This window comes from Gavialis gangeticus, unplaced genomic scaffold, assembly GCF_001723915.1.
Source record: "Gavialis gangeticus isolate Ggan-Ray unplaced genomic scaffold, GavGan_comp1, whole genome shotgun sequence".
NCBI lineage: Eukaryota > Metazoa > Chordata > Crocodylia > Gavialidae > Gavialis > Gavialis gangeticus.
The window spans coordinates 8,679,958-8,690,176 of NW_017729012.1; the positions used below are offsets into that span (position 1 = coordinate 8,679,958).

Below are 10,219 nucleotides of genomic sequence, written 5' to 3' on the forward strand. Positions count from 1 at the left end.
GCAGCACCAAGGTGCAATGACCGGCTCCTAACCACCACAGGTGTGACAGCCAGAGAAGAGTACCCAGAGCCAGGGGTCAGCTCTTAGTGGGGAGGCAGAAGTGTGCTTTGCCAGCAGCTGCATTCGCCAAGGGAGGCAGCAGGGCACTTCTGTCCCTTACCTGTGGAGCATTAGTTCCCTTGGCATTGTTGCAGATGGGGCAGACTAGGGCAGCCTTCGGTGAACGCTTTCATCAGGACACAGCAGAGCTTGCTGCGTCACACTCGAGTAAATAAGGAACCGTCTCCCAGCACGACAGATCAAAACTAGCAGCACTGGGCTTCCCTGCTTCTCCGGGCTCAGTGTTGTCCCTGCTCCTGCAGCTGCAGAACGGAGGTGCAGACAGCAGGGCTCAGGGGACAGCCCCAAACCAGAACTGGTTTTTAAATGGACTAGTCCATATGCTGTTGGCAAGAGAAGCCTCATTTTTCCCACTTTTCAGCAGCATCACATGTCCCACTAACTTCAACCAGAGCTGCTGGGATGGCAGATGGAGTGAGGAGGATCCCAGCTTGCGGGCCAGGATTCAGCGACTGCATTGCAGGAGCAACATTTGCTGCTATAACCAGGGAGCATGGACTCCCCTCGTGGCTGCCATCTTGCATGTCCTCTAGGCTTGGCACAACCAGAAAGCTGCTCTTTACTCTTGGAGACTGTGCTGCATTGCATCTCAGTCCCATTCCAGTACAGCTGTGCAGGCATACACCAGAACCTGCTGCTCGGGGACTGAGACATGGCGTCAACATGCTGACAACAAGAGCGAACTTGTGAGATGGCCTCCCCCACAACATGGTGAAGTTTCAGTTTACTGACAGTGAACAGTCACACCACTGGCTCCACCTACGGTTCTCAGTAGGGCCATCCCTTTCCAGTCTTCTGCTCTAAGCAAGACAGAGCAGAAAATAAGCATCCCTTCTCCCATGGTGGAAGAGATCAAGAGGAACCCACGGCTCTTGGAGACGCTGCAGCTTCTCCAAGAGTGAGCAAACTAACTCCTCCATCATCGCTCCACTACCTATGAGTCCTACCTGTTCACAGATGGTTTTCTTCCCTCATTCCCATTCACGTTGCGAAGGCAGAATCTTTTCACTCTGGGCCAAGGCTAGTTCATCTTTACTCCCCGTGGGGACTGCTGCAGAGAGCTCTGCAGGAAACAGCTCCCGCACAAGCCAGGGATGCTTGGGAGGATGCGTGGTCCAAAAACATCTTTGCCTACAGAACCATTAGCGCGATGCAGCTTCTTTATGAGTGGAACTGGGCCACGCAGCCAGCAACAGATGCAGGACAAGGTCCCTGGAGAGCATGACTCAGGCTTGCCAAGGGGAGAAATGTTCCAGATGAGTCACACGGGCCTGTGAAAGGGATGGCACCAGGGTCACACTGGCTGAGTCACCATTTTTCACCTAGGCTCCCTGCAGACAGAGCTCATCAGAAGCCAAAGCCTCTCTTGAGGAAAGTCCAAACCAAGGAGGCATGGGAAGACCCATCCCAATGACAAAGTGCAACAGTTCAACCAACCCAGCCTGGTTTAGAAGTGCCTGTTACATAAACCCAGGTGCGGCTCTCCAAAGATGAGTCACAGCAGCCTTGGCAGAGAACAGGGGAAGAGCATTAAAGGAAGCTCAGCAACACGCAGACCCTCCAGCTGACTTCAGAGACACAAGGCTAAAACCAAAAACAGGAGACTTGGCAGGAAGTAAGAAGCAACGGGGAAAGCACGCCGGGACATTGCATGTGTGTGAAGGTAGTGATCAAGGCAGCACTTCAGCAGAAGAGTAGCAGAGGCATCAGCTCCTTCCCTAACCCTTCACCCACTTCACCAATTTGGACTGGAAGCTTTTCGGGACAGGGACTGCCTCTTCTGCGCCAAGGACCAGCACAACCTGGCTCCAGTGCTGGAGAGGGTGTCTAGGGGCTACCAGCATTCAAATAATAATAAGATGCTGTGAGTGAAATGTCCAACATTACATTGAATGGCTGCTCTTAAATACCCACTTGTCCTATATGAGGGTAGCAGACCTCTGTGCACACAACACATGCCTAGGTCACCAGCAGATGCTGCAGAGCTTTCAGGTAAGAGACAGTGTGCCGGCAGGCTGCTTCAGCGTTCAGGCCCTGTCTTCTGATAAAAGTTTCTTCCCACTGTTTGAACAAACAACCCTTTGGTGTTGAGAGGGCAGCCTGCTCACTGCATTTCCTTCCAATCCCACCGTGTCAAAGAAAGACCACAGGTACCCAGACCCAGTCAGACCTGTGCTGGCTACACACAGGCCACACACTGGGATCTGAAGTCCAGGACCTGCTCCAGAAGCAAGAGCTCTGTGGGGATCCACCTGGGACAGGTAAAGGCCTGGCATCAGATAGACGGGGGGCCAACATGCCACTAGTTTTGCAGTTATAGGGCTCTCCTCTGCCTATTGCTGGGTCCTTACACTCCCTCGGGGGCCTCTCCTGCTGGTTAGCATGAGGGGCAGGGTATTAAACCAGACAGTCCAGGGGCCTGAGCCAAGATGGACATGACAATGTTCCTACAGAGAGCTCAAGAAAGGGAAGATGATGATGTTTTTTTTCAAAGGAATTGCCTTTGAAGCTGCCTGGTTCCCTTTCATCTGGTAATCTTCACTGCCACTGCAGCATCTATTAGGACACAATCCTATTGCTGAGGGACAGGATTAGGGGACACAGGTTCCTTCCACTCCAAGAAGCTCCCCCAGTTAACCTTGGGTTACAGGACCTAGTGCCCTCCAGTCTGGCATACCTGCATCACACAGGGAACTGAATTACCCAGGAGTGACAGCGTGCCACTTGGGTGGGGGCACTCAGACCAGGTACTACAGGCTAGTTGCAAAAGGGGAGTGCAGTGGGAAGGGAGGGGAAAAGAACAGTTCTTCGCTAACGACAACCCAAAGAAAAAGCAAGGCCCCTTACTTAAAACAGATAGTAATCCCATTAAATGTAACTGGCCTCCAGTCACCAATGGGAGTCAGCTTAGTATGTCATCATTCCTGAAGTGACAGGTTATAGCTCTCTATTCCTTAAAGCTCACAATTAGCCAAGGCTTTCTTAAAGCACTGCTTTCTCCTCCCTTTTTGGCATCTCATGTATGGAGAGCCTGTGCCTCGGATTTGGGATCACTGAGCAGATTATGCACATGGAAACAGCTGCCAGGTTGCATCCTGATGATTCAATGTGTTACTTACTGATTATAACTGGGGGCAAGCATCACCTCCATGAGCTGCGGCAGCTGTAGGCAATAAACCATGATCTCAGACTCCAGGCCCTTCAGGGAACAGGCTAAGGATTTGGTTTTACCACAAAGAAAAGGCATGATTTTCCATCAGGAGAGCTACCCAAATGGAATGTAGTTTTACCTGGATGTAGCCTTTGTAGTTAACCCCAGCTAGCTACCTGGAGGCAGAGCTACAGGGCTTCAGCAGCTACTTCCATGCACAAATCTCGTGCTCTCAATGGCAACATATACCTTTTTGGCACTGAAGATGCAGCCTGAGCATGAGTAGGCCTTCCCAGAGCACTAATTCACATGCAAGCTGGCTGATTAAGCACGCCAATAAAGCATGAAATCCTCAGAGGCTGGCTCATATTAGAATGCCCTATGCAGACATGCAAGCAAACTGCAGGAGCTCTCCCGTCAGCTTTCATCTGCCTAATCTGTTTAGCTAACCAGTCTCACATCTAGATCACTTATTTATACGGAAATTAATTAGCCAATTACTTTTTTTTTTTTTAGTTTCTCTTATTTAAAATAAACAGGCAGCTGGCCCAAGCAAAGTTCCTATCCCCCAGTCCAAGCTGAGCCAATGCAATTAACTTGCAGCCTCCTCACAAAGCTACCTGCTCTGGGAGCCTGGCTGTCCAACACTTTCCCCGCTCAGGCCAGGTGCAGTTCTGCCCTGGTTTTCCTTCAGCTATTACTCACTCAAAGAGGCAATGTAATTGCTCCCTGTTCCACACACCAGACCCCATTATCCTGAGAAAACCTTAGCAACTAAGTGGATGTTTGCTCTTGTTGCTATGACAGAGGATAAATGAGAAGCAAAGAGTGATAAGGTTAAACCCCAGTCCCTACCACCCACCTCCTCCCACACCACTAGCAAGTCCACACCAGGCTAGCAGCTCAGCAAGGGGTCAGATGCGAGAAGACAGGAATAAACCAAGCCACAGGGGCTGGGCCTTCATTCCAGATGTGGGTCTTCCCCTTCAGTTTCCAATGCCCTAGCCTGACAGCTGCAAATCCAAATCCAGGCCCTTTCTGAACCAGCAGGCTCTCAGAACCAGACTCGTGACACGAGTGACACTGCACCTTGGGAAGGTGCTGACACACGCTCTAACCCAGTGCCTACCAGGGCTTGGCGATGCATACAGGCTGAGCCAGGCCAAGGACCTCTCAGCACTTCATACACAAACAGGGGCCCAGAGACAAGCAAGTGGGAGCATCTATATTTTGCACTAAGAAACTTATCCCTGGTCACACAAGAGGTGGAGGAGAGTCCCTTGAGCCAGGACTATTCAGCCGATTAAGCAGCAAAACATCGCTCCCCCTTTGGTGCCTGTGGGCAGGTGGAGAGGGGCTGGAGTGCATCAGAGGGGTGATCCCTTGCCTCTTCAACTTGGCCACGTGCCTACCCACGCAAACCCCCAAAGTTAGCACAGGGGCTGACAACCGGATCAAGGGTCACCGTGACATCACCCTGGGGCTCTGACACATTCGCACCCAGACGTGCACCCTCCAGGCTTTGGGCAGCAGAGGTGGAGGGTGGTGGGCCCCATTGCCCAGAAGCCTCAGCAAGTCTGAGTCAGTCCCTTCACAACAGCAATTCCCCAGCCCAGTATCATGACCCTTGAAGAGTGGGGTCACGAGCCCCATAAGAAAGAAATCACAGTGGTCAGGCTCAGACCCTAAATGGGGTCACAAGGTGCTGGGAAGTGAGGCTGCCATGGAAAAGACTAGGAAGTACTGCCTGTAGAAGGACCCTGTCAAAGACGAACCCTTCTCACAGGCCATCCCACCCCGACACATGATGCAAGCCACACGGATTAACCCAAGAGGTCTCTTTCATTAACTTGCAAACCACCTCTGCCATAGTTTGAGCCTCTGTGCAGCACCCCCAGGACCACGGAGATGACACAGTCCACCCCCACACACTCCCACGGGGGCACCCACACGGTGCTGAGCCTTCATTAGGCAATAACCACATGCCACCTGTCACCCAGGTGGACTGAGACCACCAGGCCATGTGTGCTAGCATCAGCTGTAGCAATCCCAGCACTGGGCTGCTTCCCATTATCACTCTGCTGGACTTTATAATGATTCTTCCATGCTTCGCCTGCTACAAGACATCCATGGTGCTGAAAAGGGCAGTCCTCACACCCCCACCACATACAGCAAGCCTTCTCTCTTGCTACCCTGCTGGGCCAGAAGCTGGATTATAACTCACCTAGCAGCTGTCTCAAGAGCTATCAGACCAGATAGCTGTTCTGCATTCACATCCCCAAAGCAATTCCTTCTAAGTGCCTGTGGGCACCACTGCTTGGGCACTATAACATAACCTAAAGCCTAGTGGTAAGCTACAGCCTTCTAGCACTTGTCAACACCTAGGCTACCCTGTCTTTGAGGACACGTTACTTGCTTGCATCTAATAGCTCATTTGTAGCCGTAGTCCCTACAGCTCAGAAAGTGATGAAGAGACCGTGGTGATGGGAACTGGAATCGCCAATAAACAAGTACATGTCTGTAAAACCCTAGGTACATGCCACAGCAAAGGAGAGCATAAACCAAGCACCCACCTAATTAATGTGACAGACATGACTCTGAAGGGCATGGTTCCCCAGCTGCCAAAGACAGATTCACAGAAGTTTAGGGATGGAAGGGACTTCGCAAGATCATCAGGTCCAGCCCCCCCTGCTCTGGGCACGGAAGACAGCTGGGGTCAAATAACCCCAGCAAGGTGCGTGTCCAGTCTCCTTTTGAAGATCTCCAGGGTAGGTGCCTGCACCACCCCCACAGGGAGTCTATTCCAGAGTCTGCTCACATGAACTGTGAAGTTTTTCCTTATATCCAGTCTGAAAAGACAACAAGGTCTCAGTTTTAACAGCAAAACAGCTGGAGACAGCATTGCCCAGCAAACAGCCACCTGTACTGGGAGCCACAATGCTATTCCCAGTCTGCTTCTGACTAGCTGTTTGACCTCGGTCACATCATTTTCCCTCCCTGTGCCTCGGTTTCACAGTCAGTGAAATGGGAGGCTGCCACAGCACTTCACAGATGAAGGTGAGCAAGAGCTAAGGATGGCGAGCAGGAAGTGATCAGCATACTTCACAGATCTGTTGAGGTCCCTTCCGACCCTAGCATCTATGAATCTATAAATCCATGAAGTATGCTGAAGAGTTTGCACCTGTCCTGCTCTCCCACCTGACGGGTGGAAGCTGTGGAGGATGAACAATGTTAGGTTTTTTTAAATGCAGTTTTACAACTACTCCAACAACAAAATAGAGTTTGAAGTCAACCCCCAGTTACTTCGGCTCTCAGCCACCATGATGAACTAAATGCTCAGAGGTGTCCGTACATCTAGCTTCAGCAGAACACGGGGTGATGCTAAGTGAACCTGACACAGCCTGATAAAAGCAGGTCTCTGCCACCACTTATCCCCCAAGGCTTACAAAAAAGAAGACAGCAGCTGGGCAGAGCTCTCAAGGCCAGTTTGTGAAAACACGCCACAGTGCCAGCAGACTACAGCGTGCCTGACTTCTCCAAGACCCACTGTATTGGGAGAAGTGGTGCATTTATATAAACAGGGCCCATGGGGATGGCCATTCTTGGTCTGAGAGATCTTTGGTCACACGACCTTTACAACTGGCTTCAGTTACAGGATCCGTTTAGGCAAGGCCACACCCAGGAGAAGTGCCCGGCCCATGAGCTCAGGATCACAAGGGCCAATTTCAACTTTTAGCTCAAAGCTGAGCTGGGCCCAGACTCTAAACAACGAGACCCAAAGCTCCTTAACCAGAGAAATCTGCATCGGGGGACAGGGGGACACACTCCACTGCAGAGATGCTAACCAGGCATCGTATCAAAGACATGCAAAGTCCAGAAGAGTCAACGTGGGGGTAGGGTGAAGCCCCACAGCTGTAATCAGAGCTTGGCAGAAAGCACTGGGGTGGCCTGATTTCAGATCCAAAAGTGGACACAGGTGGTCAGAGCCTGAGCCAAGAGTCACTGTATGTTTGACTATTTCTCTGGGTAACAAAGACAGGTGAGTGTCACTGGGCTGAAAGGCTGGCAGGGCACCAAGCTGGCACCAAAGCCAAGGCCTGGATTAGGTTCCCCAGACTCTTCTGCAATGGCAGGAGGGCAAAGAGGTGCCAGTCACCACACAGTCTGCCAGGGGCATGTCCAGATCTAAACTCCTGTCCACCCGAGGATGCCAGCTGCATCACTCGTTCACAGGCTCATTCCATTTTCATCCTCAGCTGCCCTGGCCCTGGCACACTGACCCTGTGGGCATTAACTCCCTGTGCATCAGACTGCCGGTTTTAAACTCTGCCCCAAACTGAAGTCTTGCTGTGGTTTCAGTGCAAAGATGTGAAGCCGCATGTGGGCCGTGGTTCATGCTCCTCTCTGTTTCCAAACAATCCCCACTTTGCCTGTTTCCCAGGGCTTCTCCAAAAGGTTAAGCTTTCTGACTCATGCTCCACATCAAAGCCTTTCAGCCTGCAGCAGAAACTTCCCACGATTCTGCTCAAAGGCAGGGGTCTCTCCCTGCAGAGGCTCCTCATTGAAGTATGGTCCAAAACCCACGATTGCTTGCCTCAGATTTCTGTAGGAGGAGCATGCTGAACATGGAAACCTGCCTCTCCCAGGGACACCAACAGCTCCCAGGGAGGCTGGTGGCAGTGAGAAGTCACCCCGAGGGGGTCAAAGTGTGGAACTACAAATCTACTAAATCACATCATGGGGAGCAAGCATCGCGTGTAGTCTCTGCAGAATTAATTCTGAATATGGTGGGGATGAAAGTGGAGACAGAATACAACACTGACTTGAGCCAGGTTGATCACAACTTTCACAGAAGTTTAGGGCTGGAAGGGACCTTGTGCTATCACTGGTTCCAGCCCCCCTGCTCTGGGCAGGAAAGCCTGCTGGGGTCAAATAACCTCAGCAAGGTGTGTGTCCAGTCACCTTTTGCAGAGCTATTAAATCTTTTTAGCAGCATTTTTTGCTTTTTCTCATTGTTTTGGCAAATTAGCTTTCAGGAAGTTCCAGCTCTTCCTTCTGGAACTGTTGTTTTTCTCAGCAACAAAAGGCCCTGGGGATATCTCTATCAGCCAGTTCCACTCTTGGAGATGCCTACAGCCAAGCTGCCCAGTTCACAGAGTGAAAGATTTGGACTAGGTAAAAAACCCAATTCAATTTGCTTGCCTTTAAGCAATTTGCAACTCTTGAGCCTAGAGCACCAGAAATGGGCAGCATCTGTGCCTAAACATTTAACTCCAGGCACCTGGGGGAGAGGTCAAACACACGCATGCTACTGCAAGCTTAATCTGCACCTTGTATTTGTAGGTAAAAATGATTAAGCTGCTCTCTGGGCTTGCAAAACATCACCAGTGGGTAATACTCCTTTTGATCACCTGTTTTGACCAGAGCTGAGCTGATACTGGGCACTGTTCTCTGGGATTTCCCCTGGCACTCCTACTGAAACACTGCCTCAATACTTTCCATTACGGTGACTGGGAGCTGTACGCAGCAGCCTGGGTGCTGAAGGCAGAGGAGATCCCAGCACAAGCTAACTGGTTGTAAGGAACAAAAGCAGCTGATGCCCAAATTGCTGGCCACCTCTAATGCATTAGAAATTCTACTGCTAATCGAAAGAGATTCTGACAAACGAAACCTGGATAGAGCAGCCCATTACGGACCCACTGCTGCAAGCCTGACTCCTGGGAGAAGTTTCTTGCTGGGACAAGCAACTTGATTAGAACTGCTCAAGCACGCAAGGGAGCCAGGTTGAGCCTGAAGCCAGGGGAATGCAGAGAGCTGTTTTGAAACAAAACACGCCAGGTTATCCTGCGCTCGATTTTTCCTTCTGCCTCGGCTTGTGGGATGCTCTGCTCTGTCACAGGTTGGACAAAGAGACTGGAGCCCCTGGGGTCCACCTGGAGTCAGCAGGGTTATCGCATGCTTCAAGCTAAGCACATGTGATAGTACTTTGCTGGATCAGGGCAGCACCAAGCTCTCAGTACATGGCTTTGGATTGTACCCTTTTAGCAACAAGGCTGAAACTCCACAATAGCTACGTAACAAGCAAGAACAGATCACCTGGGGGAACCTGCGATGTGGCAGGCAGCTGGCAAGTCCAGCCACAGCACACAGGAGAGATCATCTCCACTTGTTTTGCTCAGCTACAAACTCTTATGCTCACATGGGAGGCACTGCCGAGGGATTAAAATCCACCAGGAAATACGGTTACTTGAGAGCACTCGCATGCCAGCTTCAGTAGGGGCTGGAAGGCGTCCTGAGCTGGGTGAAAGTGCCCAGTGTCACACTCCCCCTCGGACACCCCGACTTGTATCAGGGGCCAGCAGCAAACTTCCCACAGGGGAAACCAGTTGAGGAGCGAAGGGGACAACTTGGATTTCTAACTGAGGAAGGAAGAGTCAAATCAGAGAAGAAGCGCAGTCAGACTCACCACCTCCACCTGGATGATCACACCGTGCCTTAGCAGTCCACTTCCACATGCAGGGCCCACGGCCTCAACACTCAGGCGAGCAGCTTTTGTGTAGTCCTGGGCAACATGAGGTGCACTCTAGACAACTTGCATTACTCAGCCCTTAAATAAATATGTGGCAGCAATCAGTGAACTGTGCAGCGGGAGCCAAACAAAGGCCTGGATTCTCAGTCGGTGGAACTGGACTGTGGCTGTGGATCAGGACACACTGAGGTCTTGTCTGCATGCAAGGCCTCTACCCCTCGAACTGTGGCAGTAGAGTTAAAAGCAGTATAACCCTCACCCTCCACAGCAGGGACAGGTAGACCCATACAAAAGCACTAGTGTCTGCATTCTCATAAATCAAAAGGAAAAGCTTTACTGGTATCAGGCACCAGCATAGCCCGAGCGTGAATTCAGATAATGCCAGTGTAACTAGACTGGTAAAATAAAAGGCATAAGGA

The 10,219-nt window shown here is 51.1% G+C and overlaps 1 protein-coding gene across 1 annotated transcript in view; it reads right to left on the minus strand.

Annotated features, from left to right (window-relative positions):
* The window catches only part of RPH3AL (rabphilin 3A-like (without C2 domains)), a 74,580-nt gene extending 64,681 nt beyond the window's left edge, over positions 1–9,899 (minus strand). The window contains exon 1 of the mRNA XM_019511158.1: positions 9,738–9,899. The gene's annotated coding sequence lies outside the window, so the exon portion shown is untranslated. The remainder of the gene's footprint in view (positions 1–9,737) is intronic.
* Positions 9,900–10,219: the final 320 nt, after the last annotated feature.